Genomic DNA, 5,333 nt, shown 5'->3' with positions numbered 1-5,333 from the left:
TAAAGAACAGTCAAAGATAAAGTCAGATTGGTCCTAGAAACTCGCTCCATCACAGATCACTGTCATGGGGAATAGACTAGTAAACATGCAAATTGAACAACAAAGATAAAAGGTCAAAAAGTTATTGAAACGTAGTCGGCAGGAGACTGCACGGGGAGACCCCAATGGATTTCAAGTCCATCGCCTTAACCACTCGGCCACGACTACTCGGACGTCAAGCTGTTATGAACTTCACACATGTTTTTAACATGGACTAGAAATCCATTGGGGTTTTCCCGCACAGGTTCAAATCCTGACGTCTATGTTTCAATAACTTTTTGACCTTTTATCTTTGTTGTTCAATTTGCATGTTTACTAGTCTATTCCCCATGACAGTGATCTGTGATGGAGCGAGTCTCTAGGACCAAACTGACTTTATCTTTATCTGTTCTTTAGATAATCTATTCTGGAGCAACATTACATGTGCGACTTGCCGCTAATCAAAAGAAGCACCGTGGGTGCCATCATGTAAGAGGTTTTTCTCTTGATCTTGTCCAGCAGCCACAGACCGCTGTCCTGGCTGATGGACTGGGACATGTGCTTTGATGTGCACAAACCTTAACCCCTTCACCCCCAAGGGTGGTTTGCACGTTCAGTAGTTCTCGCCACAGCCTTTGGCCTAGGTGCCTCCATCTCGGTATCCGAAGTCCAGCACCGTTAGCTGGACTTGCCACCGTCAACTGCCAAGGCAGTGCTTGCTAGCACAGGTACCTCCTGCCTAGTAACCGTGGTCCAGCACCGTCAGCTGTTCCTCGGTAGTGCCATTGGCTCTTGTAGCTTTTGCTACCCATCTGGGTTCCAGCACTGTCAGCTGGTTCTCAGCAGTGTCTTTGGCACGGGTACTCCCTGTTGCCCAGCCTGTTTTCAGCACGCCTGCTGTTTCCGGGTAGTGTCAAGGTCACTATGCCACCAATCCGTTGTCCTGTCGTCTTGCGGCCGGGTTAGCCGACTCTACGGTGCCTGCAGTTTAGGTGACTCCTATGTGGGCTGCGGGAACTGGCACTGAAGGCTGGATCCGTAGTGCCAATGGGACATGGACCCCCTGTAGGACTGTGGGTTTCGGTAACTGCGGCCGGCTTGCGGCCTGGCTACTTTGCTTTGAATGGGTACCTCCTGCCACCCATCCGGGTTCCAGCACTGTCTGCTGGTTCTCGCCAGGGCCTTTGGCCTAGGTGCCTCCAACTCGGTATCCGAAGTCCAGCACCGTCAGCTGGTCCTTGGTAGTGCTTTTTAGCACAGGTACCTTCTGCTTAGTAACCGTGGTCCAGCACCGTCAGTTGGTCCTTGGTAGTGCCATTGGCTCTTGTTCCTTCTGCTACCCATCTGGGTGCCAGCACTGTCTGCTGGTGCTCGCCACAGCCTTTGGCCTAGGTGCCTCCATCTCGGTATCCGAGGTCCAGCACCGTCAGCTGGTTCTTGGTAGTGCTTTTTAGCACAGGTACCTTCTGCTTAGTAACCGTGGTCCAGCACCGTCAGTTGGTCCTCGGTAGTGCCATTGGCTCTTGTTCCTTCTGCTACCCATCCAGGTGCCAGCACTGTCTGCTGGTTCTCGCCAGTTTCTCAGCCTTCTTGTACCTTCTGCTACATTTCCAAGATCAAGCTTTTTGAAATTGTCTTTGGTAATCCTTATTGATCTCCATGACGACGACCCTGATGACGACGACCCTGAAGACCACACCAAAGAAGACCAGAAATATGACCCTAAATAATAAGACCAAGAGAACAAAGAACATGAAGACAACCACCAAGATACAGAACAAAAGACAGAAGAACAAGAAGCAGAAGAAGCAAAAGCAGAAGAACAGAAAGCAGAAGAACATTAAGCATAAGACTAAAAATCAGCATAGAAGAAATCAAAATTATAAGCAGAAGAAGACTAAGCAGTAAATGGGGGTGAGTCCGTTCCTCCTCGTGGTGCCCCTGCTGCAGGCCAAACTGAGCGCGGACAAATCCTGTTGTAAATCTTTAGTGACAGGCAGAACGTAAGGTGTAATCTTATAACTTTTATAGATAAGTACAACAGGAATGCCTGTCATCATAAGAAAATGAAAACAAAGAAGAATAGGAAGAAGATGAAGAAATAGCATATTAAAGTTAATAATAGCTGAATAAGAAGAATATGAAGAATGGAAAAAAAAATTAATGGGAAGAAGATGAAGAAGAAGATGAATAAGGTGAAGAAAAAGTTGATGAAAAAAATGCTACTGCTGCGTTCATGAAGGAGAAAGTGTGGGAGAAGTACAAAAGAAGGTGAAGAGCATGGAAGTTGTGAAACATACATATCTGACAAAATATAAAAAAAAGGTTAACATAGTCAATATCTTTTTAACTCCGAACGTCTTGAAAAAAAAAATTGGAATTAATGCTATGCCATGTGATTTGAATAAACCACTATGCCTTTATTTGTCTCCTCCACCAATACATTCTACATGATTCTTATTTGTTTTCAATTATGTAGAATTAGCCAACAAGGAAATAAAGGGCTTTTTTTAATTCCGATACCGGAAGTCCCATTGACTTGAATGGGACTTCCGGTATCGGAATCGGCGATACCCGATATTTTTTTTGTATCGGGCGATACCATCCGATACGATACTTTTGGGTATCGAATGGTATCTCTCAACACTAATGATGACTTTAAATCAGATTTTTGCAAAAGCTATCAATCAAGTAGGATAAGCAAAATGTAAAATTAGCTTCAGGAAACAAAACTCATTGTCTATGTCATACCAAGCAATCTCATACTCTGTGACTTGAGTCAATATTCACATAACACTCTTTCCAAGTGGGTGAATCTGACAAGGATTTGAAGCCAAAATGGCTTCAGGAAGTGTTTTTGATTTTTCTCTAAGCCATCTTTTCTTGTGTTTTTCAGAATTTCCTAAAGTGCCTTATAAACATTTTTGGTGGTGTTTTTCTAAAAATTCTTTTCGGCGTCTTTTGAATGTGTTTTGTGGCTTTTTTTGTAGCACACAAAAGTCATTCAGGACCCTTTATAGGGTCTTTCGAACCTTACCGTTGACTTGTAGTATAAGTATGGAGCTGTTCAAAGTGAAAAACAGCTGAAGATTGATATGGTAATTTCAGTTAACTGCTGGACATTTTAGGAAACTTGACATGGTTAATAGACGCTCCAAAGCCTGATCAAATGAACATCAAGTCTTTTTTACTTGGAAATGATTATGTTCAGTCTTCTCAGCATTTTCGGATTATTTTTAAGGATGTTTTTGGAGCTGACTGACTCCAAATCCACATTATGAAAAGGGAAAAGCTTTAAACTGTGAATGGTTCCCATTGATGATGACTTTAAATCAGATTTTTGCATTTTACTGAGACCTTGTATTTTCTTTTCATTTTCTGAGATGTCTTCCAGAGGGTTGATCACTGAGCTTGATCATGGTGCTATTAGAAAACGTGTGTGAAACTCATAACAGCTTGAAGGCCGAGTAGTCGTGGCCGAGTGGTTAAGGCGATGGGCAAGAAATCCATTGGGGTCTCCCCGCGCAGGTGCAAATCCTGCCGACTATGTCTATGTTTCAATAACTTTTTGACCTTTTATCTTTGTTGTTCAATTTGCATGTTTACTAGTCTATTCCCCATGACAGTGATCTGTGATGGAGCGAGTTTCCAGGACCAAACTGACTTTATCTTTGACTGTTCTTTAGATAATCTATTCTGGAGCAACATTACATGTGCGACTTGCCGCTAATGAAAAGAAGCACCGTGGGTGCCATCAGGTAAGAGGTTTTTCTCTTGATCTTGTCCAGCAGCCACAGACCGCTCTCCTGGCTAATGGACTGGGACATGCACTTTGATTTGCACAAACCTTAAATTATCTCTCAGATGAAGCCTTTTACCATGCAATGCTAATCTTTATCGACTACTGGATGAACAGTTTTCTAACAGTATAAGTTTTGCAATTTATTGTTTTCACACTTTTTCCAAGTAACAGATACAGCAATCTTTTACTAGCCACTTTTCATCAACATTTCAAAATGCGCTAGCTGAGATATCGTGGAAATGTTGGTAAATTTGTGGAATGAAAGGTTATAAGATATCAATTTACCATTGTGTATGAATGCAGATTTGCACTGCAGCTTTGGAGCCTGTTTTCGCCATCGTTCACGATTTCATATGCTTTATTCAGCACAACAAGCCGCAGCCATGTCTGAGGCATGGTTGGTTCCATGGTGTAATGGTTAGCACTCTGGACTTTGAATCCAGTGATCTGAGTTCAAAACTCAGTGGAACCTGAGCACTCATTTTGATTTTTCCATCTGCACTCAGATCGACGATGCCCAATGTTTATGATGAAACAAGCAATTTAAAATCCACATAATAAAAGACAAAAAAAGAGTTCAAGGATTCATGGAATACCATGGTCAAAGCTGTAAATCAAGTAGGATTAGCAAAAATTAAAATTGTCTATATCACTCATTGTCTATGTCATACCAAGCAATCTCATACTCTGTGACTTGAGTCAATATTCACATAACACTCTTTCCAAGTGGGTGAATCTGACAAGGATTTGAAGCCAAAATGGCTTCAGGAAGTGTTTTTGATTTTTCTCTAAGCCATCTTTTCTTGTGTTTTCCAGAATTTCCTAAAGTGCCTTATAAACATTTTTGGTGGTGTTTTTCTAAAAATTCTTTTCGGCGTCTTTTTAATGTGTTTTGTGGCTTTTTTTGTAGCACACAAAAGTCAATCAGGACCCTTTATAGGGTCTTTCGAACCTTACCGTTGACTTGTAGTATAGATATGGAGCTGTTCAAAGTGAAAAACATCTGAAGATTGATATGGTAATTTCAGTTAACCGCTGGACATTTTTGGAAACTTGACATGGTTAATATACGCTCCAAAGCCTGATCAAATGAACACCAAGTCTTTTTTACTTGGAAATGATTATTTTCAGTCTTCTCAGCATTTTCGGATTATTTTTAAGGATGTTTTTGGAGCTGACTGACTCCAAATCCACATTATGAAGAGGGAAAAGCTTTAAACTGTGAATGGTTCCCATTGATGATGACTTTAAATCAGATTTTTGCATTTTACTGAGACCTTGTATTTTCTTTTCATTTTCTGAGATGTCTTCCAGAGGGTTGATCACTGAGCTTGATCATGGTGCTATTAGAAAACGTGTGTGAAACTCATAACAGCTTGACGTCTGAGTAGTCGTGGCGGAGTGGTTAAGGCGATGGACTAGATATCCATTGGGGTCTCCCCGCGCAGGTTCAAATCCTGCCGATTATGTCTATGTTTCAATATTTTTTTGACCTTTTATCTTTGTTGTTCAA

General features: G+C 41.6%; 1 non-coding gene across 1 annotated transcript; it reads left to right on the top strand.

Annotated features, from left to right (window-relative positions):
* The first annotated feature begins 4,220 nt into the window (after positions 1-4,220).
* TRNAQ-UUG (transfer RNA glutamine (anticodon UUG)) lies at positions 4,221-4,292 on the top strand. The gene has a single exon. It is a non-coding gene; the product is annotated as a tRNA-Gln (tRNA).
* Positions 4,293-5,333: the final 1,041 nt, after the last annotated feature.

This window comes from Dendrobates tinctorius, unplaced genomic scaffold (assembly GCF_039654945.1).
Source record: "Dendrobates tinctorius isolate UK_male_01 unplaced genomic scaffold, ASM3965494v1 ptg000462l, whole genome shotgun sequence".
NCBI classification, from domain to species: domain Eukaryota; kingdom Metazoa; phylum Chordata; class Amphibia; order Anura; family Dendrobatidae; genus Dendrobates; species Dendrobates tinctorius.
Note: the sequence above shows the minus strand (reverse complement) of the source record. Positions and strands in the feature narration are given on the sequence as shown.